Consider the following 17,413-nt stretch of genomic DNA (forward strand, 5'->3'; position numbering starts at 1 on the left):
TCAGATAGTTCTGTAGTTCTTGGGGTCTGTGGTGAGGACCCTTCAGTGAAGACATATTATAACAGCAGTTCTACATACTTCCAGGACATATTCAGTGGTTAAGGTTAAGGTAAATCATTTTAAGAGGAGTTCCGCAAGGTCATATTTGTCACTACTTATTCGGCCTCCAGGTAAGTTTTCTGATCTCCTTGAAGTGGTAGTTTTGGGTTTTGAAAACACAGTGTCAGGAATGTAGGCATTTTCAGAATTTTATCGTCTATATCCTGGGTATGGTTTGAACCAAATGTATTCACATGGAAATTTGCTATGTCCTTTGGGTCTGGCTGGGTGATTCCATTTTTAGATTAATTCAGAACATTGCTGTGTGTTGTTTCTGAATTTTCTCACATTACTAAAGAATAATTTATAATTTCCCTTGGGGCTTCAGTTCATATTCAGCGTTGTTCTTTCTGTTGATAGATTTTAGTTCTTTGCTGATCCTTTTAAAATACTCTTTAATGTGGACAGATGCAGACTTAATATAGAACTTCATTTATTTATTTAAATTTGTTGACCGGGAGTGTTCGACTGGATGTAGGTCCATTTTCAGTGGAGGCCTGGGGAGAAAAGCACCACAGTTAAAATAAACAGACACTAGTTACATTGGATTACATAGCGATTAACAATTTAACATAGCAATTACTTACAACATATTTACAGATAAAGAACATAGTACATCAGTAGACAACTAAAATCTTTATCTGTGAAGTACATAACAGACATTAACAAATGTTACAATGAGAAGTTCCTGCTTATGAGCATATGAGCTTGCTATAATCAAGGTAGTTAGTGGAGTGGAAAGAAAGGTAGTGGTTGGATGGGGTGGGTGATATTAGAATGCGAGTTGCAAGGGCATAGCCTGCATGTTTTTAGGTGCGCTTTTAGTAAAGTTTTGAAGTGGGTGCATGATGGTACGGAGATAATTGTGGGTGGACGGGAGTTCCATAATTTGGCTTTGGTGCAAGAGAATAGTGCTTCACCAGCAGAGTTATTGGCTTTAGTGATCTGCAAATGATTTTTGTTGCTGGATCTTAGTGGTCTGGTCGTGCGATAGGGTTGCAGTAGATTCTGGAGGGATGGGACATTTAGTGGATGGTTTACTAGTTTGTGGGTGAGTGAGAGTTTATACCACTGAAGGAGGTGAGGGAGTTCAAGCCAGCCCAGTTCAGCAAGTGAGAGACAGTGGTGACTACGGTAGGATGCTCCTGTGGTGAATTTGGCGATTTTGTTGTAGCAGGTCTCTAGATCGCATTGCCTTAGGTTGGTATATATACATAAGGTAGGATGGAAATAAGGTGGGAATTTGCTATTGAAATCTTTGCTGCTTTGGTGAGAAATTGCTTATTTCTGTATAATGCTCCTAGTTTTTTGTGGACTTTTTTTATGGTCATGGATATGTGAATGTCAAATTTTAGTTTATTGTCCATTTCCACACCTAGCAATTTGGTGTGTTCAGTTGGGTATATAGTGGTGTTGTCTTTTGCTGTGATGTTAAAGTAAGAGTTCTTTTGAGTATGTTTGGAGGGTTGGAAGATAAGTAGTTTTGTTTTGTTTGGGTTGAGTATTAATTGGGCATCGGATAACCAAGTTTCAACAGAGGAAAAGGCTTCCTGTGTGACTTTTTGCAGTTTTGGTAGGGACTGGGCTGAGCAGATGATGGGTTGAGTCATCTGGGTATTGTATGAGTGTGCCATGTTTGGTGGCAGAGGCTAGATTATTGGTGTAAACAGAGAAGACTAGGGGTCCAAGGATGGATCCTTGGAGAACCCCTATGGAGACAGGTAGTTGGGGAGATATATCATTCTGCCATACAACGGATTGTTGTACAGACAGGTAACTTTGAAACCAGTTGGTGACTGATTGTGAGAAGGATAGGTTATTGAGGACAGAGATAGGTTGTTTGTGTGGGACCATGTCAAATGCTTTAGATTGGTCTACGAAGGTAGCAGAGGAGAGAGAGCCATTGTTTTTATGCTGAAGGATAGTGTTAGTAAAGGAGAGTAAGGCAGTGGTGGTGCTATGGTTTGGTCGGAAACCATGCTGAGTACTGGAAAGAGTGTTTGCCTTTTGAATTTCTGTTTATATCTGGTTCTAGAAGGGATTGCAAGGTCTAAGCATTTTTCCAGTAAGGAGTAGAAGTTTACTAAATAAATAGCAGTTAAAAATCATGGTGGCTGGTGATATTACAAGTGCATTTCCAGGGATGGGCATACCATATGCATGAGGAGGTTATATTGGTTGGGAAAAGGTCCGGAATGCTTTTCCCCTAGTGGGTTGGTAAACTAATTACTCTTGGGAATTAATCATTTTTTTTATTTCTGTGAATTTTTGGGCATACATAAGTTCTGAGACATAAGTGCAATAGTTTATCAATGGAGAGTTAAAATTGTGTATTAAAAGCCATGGTGGTGCAACGGTAGCTTTGCCGCCTCACAGCAAGAGGTTCTCCCATTCGATTCTCAGCTGGAGTGCCTTCTGTGTAGAGTCTGCATGTCCTCCCTGCTGTCGAGTGGCATTCGAAAGACATGCGTGAATGGGTGTGCCTTCGTTTGAAGGTTGGGCATCGGGCTGGCACCTTGGCACCATAAAAATTGACTGCCAATCATTAGTGGACCAGAGTTCTGCTGTGGCAACCCCTAACCAGGAAAAGCCGAAAGAAAACAACAAAAAGGCATTTTTCATTATGAGTATTTCAGAAAGTACATTAAGGAATCTCTCATGGTCATACAGGTACATATAAGACATCTTATAACAGTTAATAAAATAATTGGTTTAGGGTAAGTTTGAGTCCAATGAGTTTTTTTACCTCTTATGGAATCTGTCCAGAGGTGATATGGCTTCAGACAAATATGGAAACATCTCCAACATCTCCCTCAGGTTTGAATACATGGAATTTGCTAAACACAAGTAAGAAAGGAGAGGTATCTTTATAATGAAACTAAGTCTCAGTTATGACACAGACATGGATGTGCCCAGTTTGTAGGAGAACATCAAGATCAGTTTGTCATTAAGACTTCTGGCACTCAGGAGAGCAACAATGATATAGTTTGATATGGAATTTGCTCCAACATTATCTGCCATGTTGGAATGTCTAGTATCTGGACTCTACCTAGAAAGGGGCTCTATGGGGTGGCAAGAAACTTGGCCAGTAAGGAGAAATCATGGAAGAAGATGTTAAGGCTGTCTTTTGTGAAGCAAGTTGATCTGTTAACCATCTCATTCCAGGATGGCACACATTGGGTCCCAACAGAAAGACACAAAGAACTTAGCCAATTGTTGATGCCAATTATCTTTTGTTTTTATTTAGGCATCATTCTGGTTGAATCTAGAATTTTACTCAGGATCAAAGTCTTACCATGATCAATACATGCATAGTAAGAGCTAACATGTCTGTTTGCACATCAGTCAGGGTTGAGTCTCTCATGTCTTTCATACCCACATGGGTTATCATAAAGTTGTATTCATATTTCTTTGGTGAATTGGACTGAAGAGCCTTTGTAACATCATGGATCTTGGCACTGGAGAGAAATCTAACTGTGATCCTGTCTTCATCCAACATCATAAGCATGAAGTCAGAATGCCTGACAATGGAGTCACCAATAACTAGGACATTTCTGTTTGTTTCTGTTAGTTTAGTGATAGCAGACAGTTTACAGTCTACTGCTTGGTGAATATTTTCTTTGTGTGTAGATGGTGATGACATGTCTACTGATGCCTGCTGAGGCTTTATCTTACTGGTTCTAGGAGGCTCTAGAAGTGAGTTTTTGACAGCCTTAGCATATGTGGATGTGGTATGTTTGTGTAGAGATGTGGGTTGTAGTATATGATGCTCACACATCATTTTCTTGGTGATAGAGTGGTCTTCATGTTATTTAGAGGGTCATAGGTTCATAGATTCATAGGAATTTACTAGGCTAATGACCACAAGGGCCTTTTTAAACCTAGCCATGCATCCCAACTCTCTGACAAGTTCTGGTACCCTTGATAAGTGTAGGCAGGGGATTCAATGACAGCTCCTAATTTGCAATCATCTGCAACTTTAGTCAGCCAGACGTCATTGACATTGGCGTTGACTTTGGAGAAGTAAATGCCAAAAAGAAGCAATCCCACAATTCTAACTTCCTAGGTCCTGTCTGTGAACCAGCTGGCTATCCACCAGTTAACACAAGGGTTTGTACCTAACCTCCTGAGTTTGAGAACAATGCTAGAGTGGGGTATTGTGTCAAATGCTTTGGCAAGTTAAAGGTAGGCAGTGTGAATCATTTTCCCTTTTCCATTGCTTTGATGACCTTCTCAAAGAAGTCCACCAAGTTGAGTAGACATGACCTGCCTTCAATGAAACCAGATTGTGTTGGGCCCAGTGTCTGATGGTTTACTATCTTATTATTGAGCATTTCCATGAAAATTCTTTTCATGGCTTTGCATATGAGACTAGTGAGACTTATGGGTCTATAGTTTCCAGGGTCGGTAGATGGCCCACCTTTGTGCATAGGGATGACTGTTGCTGTTCTCCATTCATGGGACATGAAACATGTTTGGGGGCTACTTTGTGGTCTGTCCTTACCAGGGAAGACATTACACTAGGGGTGTGCAGCACTCTCACATATTAGTGATGACCAGATCCAACATGGTTGTACCCCTTGTTGGTATATTGGCAATCTGGTCCAGGGAGTTTGTATTTACAAAATCCAGGAATCTCTGTGGCTGTACATTTGGTGTCATATAATAATTCCCAGTTAGTAATGGAGCAATTAAAGTCACCTATGAATATGGTATTGGATTGGATGGTGCATGTTTACAATAAGTTTATTCATGGATGAGTACTAGGCTAACTGCCCTTGTGAGCAATTTTAAGCCTAGCCAATTATCCCTTGTGAGATTCAAATCCTGCACCTTGCATTTGTAAGACAAACATCTTAACCATTAGGCCACCCTCCCAACCATAGTATGGGTTTCCTGGGTCATAGAGAGGTCCTAGAGGAAGGAAGTGGTAATGGATTTTGCTTTTGGTGATCTGAACATGGAGTAGCTCAAGTGCATTGTCCTGTTTGTCCAGCCTTGAGGTATATTTATTTTTGATGTAAAATGAGACATCTCCACATTTAGTCCCTGGCTGTGTAGTAGCTGGTCTAAATGTGTGTAAGGCATTATAACCTTACATTGTTGATGTGTTCTACATGGCTTTAAACCATGTCTCAGTGACCAAACAGACATCAGCATTCTCTATGGTAAAGAAAGCTTCTAGGAAGTGGAGTTTTTTTGTTTAGTGTCCTAGCACCGAGCAGTAATACCTTTAGATTTTCCTGGTTTTTATTTGCTATGTTGGAACTACTTTCAGTTTGGCATTGCCTAAAAAAGGTACTATTGGGAGGGTGATGTTTTATATAATATTTGAAAGCCTAGATAGGAGAGGTGTAGATGATCCCTGGCAAAGCAGCATGGTCTATTGACATCTCCTTCCATGCTGACAAATATTGCACCCCTTTAGAATGACACCAGAAACTAAGCAAATTATGAAAGTCGGTTGTCTTTTGTTCATATTGTGGCATCATCCTTGGAGAAGATAAAATACTGCTCAATGCTAGGCTCATACCAGCCTGTGACACACATTCTAAGAGCTCCATGATGTCTCTCTTCATATAGTCTAGGGAGATGCATCTCAGGACATTTACACCCACATGGACTATGACTAAGTCATACTGGTAGTTGTGGTCCAACGTCCTGAGTGTATGCATAATGCAGTGGATCCTGGCCCCTGATAAGCAACTGACCATGACTTTCTCCTTCTCAACCTGGTGACAGGGACATCAGTGTGTCTCACAATTTATTTATTTTACATTTGTTACCGGGAAAGTCTGACTGGATATATGTCCATTTTCAACAGAGGCCCAGGGAAAAAGGCTCCAGAAAGCAGAGTATAAATATATTAGGAACAATAGAAACATTTAGAGATAAGTATAATATGCAGTTTTCAGTAGGGTTACAAACTTAGATAAAACATAGTAGACAACATCAAAATCATGTGGCTAGAGTTTCAGACAATAATAAACGCACTTATGGGCTAAGTCCCATCAAGAATTCATACACTTATTAGAGTATATGATTGAAATATGTAGGGAGAGTTTGCAGGAACAGTGGGTGGTGATTAGTCTGGGTTTAAGCAGGAACATTGCCAATGCTGTTGGAAGTGTAGTTTGAGGCTTTTTTGAACTGGGTTAAGGAGGATTGGTAAGGAAGTTCGGCAGGTAGCATTTTCCAAGTTTTGCCTACTGAGTTGGTGAATAGAGAGTCCCCAGCCACATTTATGCTCTTAGTTGTTTGTACCAGCAGTTTGTCAGCAGAGGGTAGTGACCTCAGGTTACTGCATGGTTTGATGATCTTATTTACTGCTGGTGTTTATTCGGGTTGATATAGTATTTTGTGGGTTATTACAAGTTGATTGTATCGGAGAAGACTGGTCCACTCCAGCCATCCTAGTTGAGTTAGGTTGATACAATGGTGGGTCCTAGAGATAGCACCTGTAGCAAATCTAGCAATATGGTTGTGACAACTAGCAAGTTTGGTAAGGGTGGCTTGGTTCAGGTTAGTGAAGAGGGGGGATGCATAGAGGAGGGTAGAAAGTAGTTGGGACTGAGCGATAGTGGTTCTTGCAAAAGGAGTGAGGAAGGGTTTCATCCTGTATAGGGAGCCCAGTTTTTTGTTGACAGATTTGATGGTTTGATTGACATGGATATCATATTTTAGGGTGTTATTGACTGTTATACCCAGGAGTTTTGTGTGAGTATCTGGGAATATAATTGTGCCATTGTTGGAACTTATAGTAAAGAATAGTGAGGAGGATTTGCAGGTGGGGGAAAAGATGAGTAGTTTAGTTTTTTTGGGGTTTAAAAGAAGCTGACGGTTTATGAACCATTTTTCTACATCATTGAAAGTGTTCTGAATTAGGGTCATAAGCTCAGTTGAGGAGGAGGTGGTACATATTAAAGTAGAGTCATCCGTGTATTGGATGCAGGTGGCCTTGGGAGTGATGATGGGTAGGTCATTGATAAAGACTAAGAAGAGTAGTGGTCCTAGTATGGAGTCTTGGGGGATTCCTAGAGTAATGGGTAGACATGTGGATAGGGTATTCTGCCATAAAACTGCTTGTTGTCTATCAGACAGGTAAGATTGGGATCATTTAATAGAGCTACTATTCAGTGACAGTTCCTTCAGGGTATGGAGAAGCAGTTGGTGATTGACCATATCATAGGCCTTAGAGAGATCTAGGAAGAGAGCAGAGGTAAGTTTGTTATTGTTTTGGTTGATGTTGATAGAGTTAGAGAAGGATAGGAGGGCTGATGTGGTGCTGTGGTGTGGCCTAAAACCATGCTGAGAGTTGGCCAGTAGTTTATTTTGGGTGAGATAGGTCATTAATTGGTTGTGGACGCACTTTTCCATAATTTTGGCCAATGGTGATAGTATAGCAATTGGTCGGAAGTTTGAGAGGTCTAAAGAATTTCCTCCTTTATGAAGAGGAATGACATGGGAAACCTTCCAGAGAGAGGGGATAATTGCTTCAGTCAAGGTGCAGTTTATTATGATAGAAACAGGGTATGCAATGGCATTTGCCCATTTTTGTAAATATTCTGGTGGGAGGAGATCAGCTGCCAGGGTAGTGGGCTTTAGTTTGTTAATCTGAGATTGGATGGTGGATGTAGATACAGGTTGGAAGGAGAAAGGGAGTGGGATAGTGGTTGTGGAGGAGTTTTGAAAGGAGCTATTGGGGGATAGTTGGCTAGCTAGTGATTGGATGGTTTTGGTAAAAAAAATTGTTAATGTTGTAGCAGCTTCCTCTGGAGTTTTAAGGTCACAAGTTGAGTGGGTTGGGGGTGGAGGTTTGGCCAGGGTGGAGCAGTTTGTTTATGCCTGCCCAAAATGTTTGAGGTTTGTTCTGGTGTTTTTGCTGAAGGTTTTGATAGAATTTTTTTTTTTGTCTAACAGTGTGGCTTTCTTGGCATCCTTCCTTAGTTGTCAGAATTTAATATGGTCAAATGGGTATTTGGAGGTGTGCCATTTGTCCCATGCTTTATTTCTTGCTATGATTTTGGTTTTGGTTACTTTAGAGAGCCAGGGGGTGGTCTTAGTTTTGGCTCTGAGGGTGCAAATAGGAGTGTGGGAATATAGAATGGAGAGGAATTTAGAATTAAAGTAGGCTACAACATCATCTAGTAGAAATTATTTAAGTATGGCTCAATTGCATGCTCTGAGTTCATTCTGAAAGTCAGTATTGTTAAAGTTCTTGTTGTTTCTGATAGATTTATATAGAACTTGGTGGTGGTTATCTACTTTATGCTTAATTATTTAAGTGAGTAGGTGGTCACTTATATAATCTGGAAGGGTACCCGTGTTATACAGGTCTTGGTGACTGTTGATAAGAATCCAGTCCATGATACTGCCTTTGTAGGTTCATAGGTTCATAGGTAGGTACTAGGCTATTGACCCTAGGGCCTATACAAGCCCAGCCAAACAGGTACCCTGGCTTTTGCCAACCAAGAAAATTATTTTCCTGTGCCACTATCGAGCAGAGTCACAGAAGTGATCCCCGGGGTGAATTTCCTATTTCCCATTCAATCATCAAGATTTTTCTTGAAGAGTGCTAATGAGAAGCTTTGTTTGATATAGATAGATAGTTTATTCCAGAGTATGGGAAGTCTCTGGGACAGGAATCTATCCCTCTGGCATGTTCTGTTTATTGTGGTGACAAGGTTTAGGTCCCTAGAGCATGTAGCATGGAGGGATTGGGATTTCTTTAAATGGAGCATGTCCAACAGCTCTGGGTTTGACATAGCTTTGTATGTTAGGCAGAGATTATTTCTGAGTAGGCGATATGCGACGGAGTAAAGCTGGAGTTTTTTGAGATGGTCTGCGTAGGGCATCTGTTTGAGGCCAGTAATCCTCTTTGTGAGGTATTTCTGTGGCCTTTCCAGTTGTTGTAGATGTCTTGTGAGGTACATACCAAAAGGGGCATTGCACTCTATAATGGGTCTAATGAGTGATGAGTAGGGGGGAACAATGACCTCTTTTTTTTCTGGATGAGAAACCTTTTATGATGAGGTGTGCCATGTAGAAGGGTTTCCTGACTACTGTGGCGATGTGATTATCAAAGGAGAGACTACTGACCACCTGTGTCCCAAGGTCTCTTAAAACACTTTCAGTGTTAAGTATACTACTGCCTAGGTTGTAGTTCATGGGTACAGAGTTTTTACCAAAGGGGATGACAATGCACTTTTTGGCATTGAGCTTGAGGCCATGGCTTTGACACCAGGCATCTGTCTCAGTGAGACCCTTTTGTAGGATGTCCACATCATTAGGAGTTTCGATTATGGCTCCTAGTTTGCAGTCATCTGTGAAATTTGTTAGCCAAAGACCATGTGTGTTAGCCTGTACTTCAGAGAAGTAGATACCAAACAGGAGAGGACCCAGGACTGAACTCTGTGGTACTCCACTTGTCACTGGTCTGAAGTTAGATTTGGAGTCTGCTACTTTCACAGTGTGGGTTCTGTCAGTGAGCCATTTGGCAACCCATCTTGTGACATAGGGATTTTTATCTAGTTTAGTGAGTTTATCTATAATTCCAGAGTGGGGGATGGTGTCGAAAGCCTTGGCAAGATCTAGATAGGCTCTGTGACCCACCTTACCCTCATCTATGGCTTTGGTGACTGCTTCAAAGAAGTCTATCAGGTTTAGGAGATATGATCTGCTTTTTACAAACCAGAACTGGGTGGGGTCCAGAGTTTGGAGATTACCAATGTCTTTGTTTATAAGTTCCATGATGATACGTTCCATGCCTTGCAGACCAGACTCATCAGAGTAATGGGGCATTAGTTCCCGGGATCTGTGGTAGCTCCCCCCTTGTGGAGTGGGATAACCGTCACTGTGCACCATTCAGTGGGCACAAAGCCTGAGGTGAGGCTATGATTGAACATGGTACTTAGGTGGAGTGCCAGTTCATTCTGTAGTTCATTTAGAATGCAGCCTGGGATGTTGTCTGGTCCCATGAATGCTGTGTTCGTGGCTTTGGAGAGTGTGGTTTTTACCTGTGCAGCCGTGATTACAGGAACTTTGCATTTTTCCAGTATAGAGATGGGCCCTTTAGTGGGTACGGGGGTGGGGGGGTAAATTTAGCACTGAACCTATCTGCCAGGATGTTGGCAATATCATTTGGGTCTGTATATTTAGTGCCATTGTGCTGTAACTCAAGGTAGATCTGAGTGTTGCCATTGATATTCTTGACATAGTTATAGAATGCTTTGTGGTTGTCTTTAGAATCAGTAGCAATTTTGTTTCCGTAACTAGCTTTGGAGGATTTTATCAGGGATTGCAGCTTCTTACTGAGGCTGACCATGGAGCTCTTCCACTCATGGGATTTTACTCTCTTTTGCAACAGTTTCTTCCTTCTGTTGTACAGTTTGTTTATGGCGGGGGACCACCAGATTGGCTTCCTTTTTTGGGAGGAGGATTTATTTGTACTTGGATTTATTTATTCTGGTGGGTGAGGATATAAGTTGGTTATAACCATGAAGGTTTATATGGGTGGTGGGAGATTCAGAGAAACAATTGTTCCAGTCAATATTAACATCTCCTAACACCATAGTTTCATGGGGGTAAGTGTTGGAAAGCCATTGGAGGAAGTCGTCTAGGGTATTTGCATTGTTGCCTGGGGGGATATAAATGCAGGCAATGAATATAGATCTACTTGTGTTAAGCTGTAGTTTGCTAACTAGGGCTTCTGCATTATTGAACAAGGGGGGGTTGTTGTGGGGCTAGTGTGACATCTGTTATGTTTTTAAACAGAACTGCTACTCCTCCACCTTTCCTGGTGTTACGGTCTAGTCTAAGTATGTTGTACCCTTGTGGGATAACCTCATCATTTTTAGTTCCTGGTTTTAGCCAGGTTTCTGTAAGACATAGCACATCAGGTGAGTAGGTGGCTTGAAGGGCATGAAGAATATGGACCTTGTTGTTAATACTCCTGATGTTTAGGTGACAGGCCAGGAGAGAGTTAGGGGACTTTGAATTTGACCATATGTTGAAGGTGGTAGTGGGCTGGGAGCTTGTGGGAAGGGTGGGTCAAGGGTTAGGGTGGATGTCCCCATCCCTCATCAGAGTAAATTGCACAGCGATTATTAGTTTCAGTGCTTTACTTATTATTTTATGATACTATCTAGTTTTGGGGAGATGGACCATGGTCTAGTTAGTTGGTGGCTGTTAAAAGTGGAGAGGATAGGTTTGTAGTGAGCTAGGGGTGGGGCTGATTCTCTCAAGGTAGGAGCAGAGATGGTATGAGATATGGGGCAGTGAAGGCCAAGATAGGGCTGGTTTTCATAGATGGTGCGGAGATATAGCCCAGGCAATATAACTGCGAGGAACAAAATTGGTCTCATCTTGATAGTAGTGGTACTTTGTAAGGAATGTGGGTGGATAATTAAGAGGGTTGTTTACAGGAAGGGGTAGTGTATGGGGGATGGAGTATGGAGGTGTGGGTTATGTGTGATAGGTTGTAGGAGGGGGGAGTGGTTTATTGGGCTTAAATTTAGCACTAGTGTGGGCTGGTGGAATTTGGGGGCAGGGTGGGATGTTGGAGACAATGGAGTCTCCAATGACCAGAATGTTAGATTGTGTGGTGGCTTGCCTTATGGACTTAGAAGTAGAGGCTCCATGAGATGTGGCTGTATGTGTTGATGTGGATTATTTATTTATTTATTTATTTGCATTTGTTTACCGGGAAGGTCCACTGGGCCAAAAGGTACGCATTTTCACTGGATGCCTGGGGAGAAAAGCTCCAGAATGAATAATACATACATAAGAATAGAAAACTTTAAGAACAATGATTTAAAACAATGCATACATTTGAATAGTAAACAGCAACAGAATAGAATACAATGACAACTTTCACAGTATATTGTTTTAGTACAGTCAAACACTACCTTTTTTTACTGAAGGAATGGAATAGTAGGAGAGAAATGCAGCAAGGTTATAGGTTGTGAGGAGCTAGCACATGAGCAAAGCCATTTGGAGGAGAGATGTTGTCTCAAAGATTTTTTGAAGAAGGAAGCATTACTAATGGATCTGACCTGAGGAGGGAGACAGTTCCATAATCTAGCAGTGGAAATGGAGTGGAGCATTTGACCAGCGGAAAGGTTAGGTTTTCCGACTTGTAAAAGCATTTGATTTTCAGAGCGGAGAGGTCTGTTAGGGTGGTATATGGTATATAGAGAAGAAAAGGAAGGACAGGTAGATGGATTGAATATTAGTTTGTGGGCAGTTGTTAGTTGTATGTATACATGTAAGATGATGATGAAGTTTCAGCCTGTTTAGTAGTCATAGAGAGGTGCAGTGGTGAGAGAAGTGTTGTCTGTTTGTGATGAACTTGGCAATTTTATTATAGCATGAGTCTAGTTTGGATTTAAGACTGGTCTGTATGTTGGTAAAGAGAGGAGCACCATAGAAAAGTGATGGGAGCAGGAAGGAGGATGCAATGAATAGTTTTGAGGAGTAATTTAGGAAAGTTTTGTGGCGGTATAGCATACCTAGCTTCTGGTGTGTTTTTTAATGTTGCTGTGTATGTGCAAGATGAAGGTTAGGTGTTCATCTATAGTGACCCCAAGAAGTTTAGTATGTGTGACTGCCTCAATGGTAGTGTTATCTTGGGAGAGAACAGTAAAAGAGTCTTTGTTTGTAGTGGTGGACTTCTTAGAGGTAAAGAGCATTAATTTGGTTTTCTTAGGGTTTAAGGCAAGGTGGTTGTTAGCCATCCATACGTTGGTGGAGCTAAGATCTGACTGAGTAAGTTTCAGGAGTTCGGATGAAGAATTAGCAGTGGAGATGATAGTGGAGTCATCTGCGTATTGGATGACTGTACCGTGGATTAGAGTAGAGTGGAAGTCATTGAAAAAAATGCTGAAGAGCAGAGGCCTTAAGATGGATCAGTGGGATACTCCAGTGGAGGTGTTGAGGAAAGGAGAGAAAGAATACAGCCATTTAGTGGCTTGTTGCCTGTCTGTGAGGTAGTTAGTGAGCCAGTGTAGGGTGGAAGGAACAATTCCTAAGTTGGGCAGTTTTATAAGAAGAAGATAATGGGAGATAGAAGGCTTAGGAAAGGTCAAGGAATAGAGAGGAGACACGTTTCCTGGTGTCTCGAGCCTGGCCAACAGAGTCACAGAAAAATATCAGAGCTGTAGTGGTACTATGCCCAGGTCTAAAACCATGCTGGGTTGCTGATAGTAGGTTGGGAATACATTTTTCCAGGATTTTTGAGATGGGAGAAAGAATGCCGATAGGTTGAAAGTTGGTGACGTCTGCATTGTTGCCACCTTTGTGCAGAGAGAGGATGAATGCCTTTTCCCAAATGGAAGGAACATAAGACTCTTTGATGGACCTATTAAGAAATAAGCTGACAGGATAGGCAATGGAGTTTGCAGCTGTTTGAAGGAATTCTGGGGGAAGATTGTCAGGGCCAGTAGTACAAGATTTTAGTTTGAGAAGTAATTTCTTTACTGTGGCAGTAGGGATAGGTGCTAGAGAGAAGTTACATGAGTGGGGAAATGAGGTATTTGTAGGTGGGGGATCTGATGGTTTAGGCTGGTTATGAGGGAAATTGGTGGTAAGATTACCTATGATGTCTATGAAATATGTGTTGAAGAGTGTGGCTATTTTGATGGGGTTTTTTTTCTGGATTTGGGCAGGGGTTATTGTTTGATCCAGGAGAAAGTAGGCTGTTGACTGAGCTCCAGAATTGTTTTGGGTTGTTTTTGTTTTGTAGATTATGGTAGTAGTCTTTTTTGTCCTTAAAAACTAGGTGCTTTACTTGGTTGTGATGGTATTTGTAGGTTATAAAGTCAGAAGGATTTTTATGCTTATGTCAAATCTTCCAGGCTTTGTATCTAGAAGCCATGCTTTGTTTGGTTGCTCTTGTCAGCCATGGGGCATGCCTAGATTTTACGTGTTTAGCTGGTGGGGGGGGGTGAGGTTGTTTAAGATGTTAAGGAAAGTAGAATTGAAAAATTCAGCTGCTTCATCAAGGGGAAGTAGTTTATAAGGGATCCCAGTTAATACTTTTTAAAGAGTTGTTAAAGGTAGTGGGGCAAAAATGTGATGAGTGTCTGGTGTTTCTATATTGATGTCTGTTTAATGGGGGATGTGGTTTTACAAATTACATAGGCAAGTAAGTGGTCACTGACACTGTCTGGGAAGATTCCTGTACTGGATAGATTATTGGCATTGGAGACCATGATCCAATCTAGGATTGTCTGACTGCTGTTGTTTCTGTTAGGTCTGGTAATATCAGTGATTAGCTGGCTGTAGTTATATAGGTTGATGTTTGTTGGGCAGTGTTGCTGGAAGACATCTAACCAAATAATATTAACGTCTACAAGAATTATTGTTTCAGAAGTTATGTTGTTTGATGACAAAGCTAATATTTCCTCTAGTGTGGGAATATTGTTGCTGGGGGGAATGCAGAGGACAGTGATGCAGAGGATTTAAAGTTGTCATTAAGTTTAAGAAGGTTATTAAGATTTCTGCAGTGGAGAAGCTGGGTATGGTTGAGTTGTATGGGACTATGTTGAAGGAGTTGGGGTAGATCAATGCTACCCCTCTACTTTTTTTGTGTGGCTTACCTGAGTGGAGGCATGTAAAGCCAGGAGGAAGGAATTTTGAGCTTTTAATGTATGGTTTTAGCCATGTTTCTGTGGTTGCAATAAGGTCGGGCTTGTTATGTGTTATCCAGGCATGGAAGTCTGGGATTTTGTTTCACATACTTGGTAGATTAATTGTACTTAGGTTTAGAGATTTATAGGGTCTAGGTAGCTTGTGAGATGAGGAGAGGGGACCTGGGTTGGGATGGATATCTCCACTTAATGATAGTTTAGAGTATTTAAGTAGGATTGTAGTGGGTTCTTTTTTCTTTTTTATGTCTTGGTGGAGGTAAGTGATATGCTTTATGTTAGTTCTATCATTTAGGAGCAGGATTTTTACTTTAAAACTGAAAATATCCTGAGTAGTGTATAGGTTACAAGAAATGTTAGAAATGATGGTGAGAGGTATGGTGTCAGTTAAGGTTGTGGTTGTGGGTTTGTGGTAGATATTATTAATTTGAATGGGGTAAGCTGTAGTAGGATGATTAGGGGTAATAGGAGACTGAATGTGTTAATTTAATTGTAAGTGACATTCTGATTAACGAAAGTTTAGTGATTGGCTGAGGGTGAATGAGAGGTGAAGTTAGGGTGAAAATAAATGTAATTGAACTGGGGTGTGTGGGAATGGGGGTAGGGTAGTGGAGCAGAGTGAGTCCTTGCATGGCAAGTGCAAATGGAGTGGGACTAGTCCAGGTTGAGATGTGCAAGGGGAAAGAAAAAACAATCCCTGCAAACAGGTATCAGTTTTATTCACATTTATTGTTGTTATTCTGTATGTTTTAGAGAGGTGGAGATAGGGCCTATACCACACAGTGGAGCAAAATATGTTAAGGTTGAATTTAGAAGCCCAAGGAATAGCTAGGTTAACTGCTACTTTGCTCCTGTTTTACTGTTATTGTAATAATCGGTATCTGGTCCAACAACTTTTTTTTTACAGTCTTCCTAATAGGAACAGCTCCATTTAAGGGGGAAGTATAAGGTAGGGAGAGGTGTGCAGCTGCTGCTTCTGGCTGAGGGTCGCCAATAAACAATTCTAACAGTGGGATGCTTAGCAGAGCTATCTTTAGTCGAGCTGTTCCCAAATTAGCCAAACATTAAGTGGTGGTTGAGCACCTACACAGATTGAGTCCTTGTTTATTGATCAGGACCGAGGGAGTCCAGCACTCTAGCAGGATGTGTCCTTGTTTGCCCGAGACGTGCTGAGGGGCCTGAGACTCAGTTGACCCTGGGATGTGTCCTGGGTTACAAAAAATGGTAAAGGAGAGGTATGGTTTAAATATAGCATGCAGAGGGACAATGGAAAAAAAGACATCAGTTATAAGTGATATAAACAGGTATGAGTTAATACAGTAGGGATTTGCATGGCAGGAAGGTGATGGAGGAAAGGAGATACAGTCTAGAGCTAAATATGTGTCATCCACGGACAGGTAGGAGAAGTGTGAGTTTGGGAGGGAGGGAAATTTGGTTTGAGTGCAGGGGAGGGGACCTTTTAATCATAGAGGTACTCTAGATCTTACTCGTACCATACACGGAGCCTGCTGTCCTACTAACAGTCAATAATCAAGCTACAGACATTGTAATGGTGAAAGCCAGCACAAAGGTTGCATAGATGAATTTGCTTGGCAAACAACATGCATATCCACACTTTGCTTATCACATCTACATATGCATGCCTTTAAATATAGTGAATAGCAGGCAAATCACATGCTGAAAACACCTAAAGGCTGGGTAAAATGTAATTGTCTTGGATATTGAGCATACAAAGCACTAAGCGCTAATCAGACTAGGCCCACTATAAAGAATGATACAGACTAAGCCACTATAAAAAGTGAATACATGTGTGTGATGTTGTTTTAAAAGAGTGCTTTTGGGACTCCTGAGGGTATTTGTTATGTGTACATCCCCTATAAGGTCTTTGAGGTTTAGAAAGGTTACATTTAAGTGCTTTAGCATATGTGGGTCTATGTATCTGCTTTGAATTGTGTGTGATGGATTCAGCTTGTGTACTACTAACAATCTTATTGATATTAGGAGTACTTTTATGTGAGAGCTTTGCCTCAAGTGACATTGTGTAAATAAATCTCTCACATACCATATCAGTTTGTTTGAGAATTAACTGGTTGCCAATAAACATGAGGCAATTTCTACATTGCCTCAGGATGCTCATATCCACCAAGCTGGTAGCAGAGGTAGTGGTAAAGTTCATATCTATAGCAGCAGACCCTTTTTTTATTAGACAGCTGGAGTGAGAATATGTCAGGAGTATCTGGATTGCAACTCTGGGGCAGTGCCTGTCACTGAAATCTAGTTGTTTTATGTGCAACTAGGTACTGGTGAAGTTTCAATTGTGCTTTTACAGGAAAAATGTCACGTAAGGTATTTGCATTTATACAGGGCACTGCAAAACACTTGAAGGGAAACTACTAAGTAGACACTGATGATTTATGGATGAAGTATTTAGGCAGATATTCTAAAGATAGAACCAAATCAAGTAGTACTTACTGAAAAGAAAGAATTAACCTTTCAAGAATGATGAAAAGAGGGAAGTTTTATGAATGGCTACTGTTTGGCTACTACTAGAGCTGGTCTCACCACAGCTTGACTCTGTTGGGAAACAATGTTCCTTTGCTTCTTAGCACCAATCCAAACCAATACAGTGAAGAAAAAGAAGTGTGCCACAAGTTAAAGGTAAACAAGAT

This window comes from Protopterus annectens, chromosome 10.part0 (genome assembly GCF_019279795.1).
Source record: "Protopterus annectens isolate FY-2018-M chromosome 10.part0, PAN1.0, whole genome shotgun sequence".
Taxonomy (NCBI): domain Eukaryota; kingdom Metazoa; phylum Chordata; order Ceratodontiformes; family Protopteridae; genus Protopterus; species Protopterus annectens.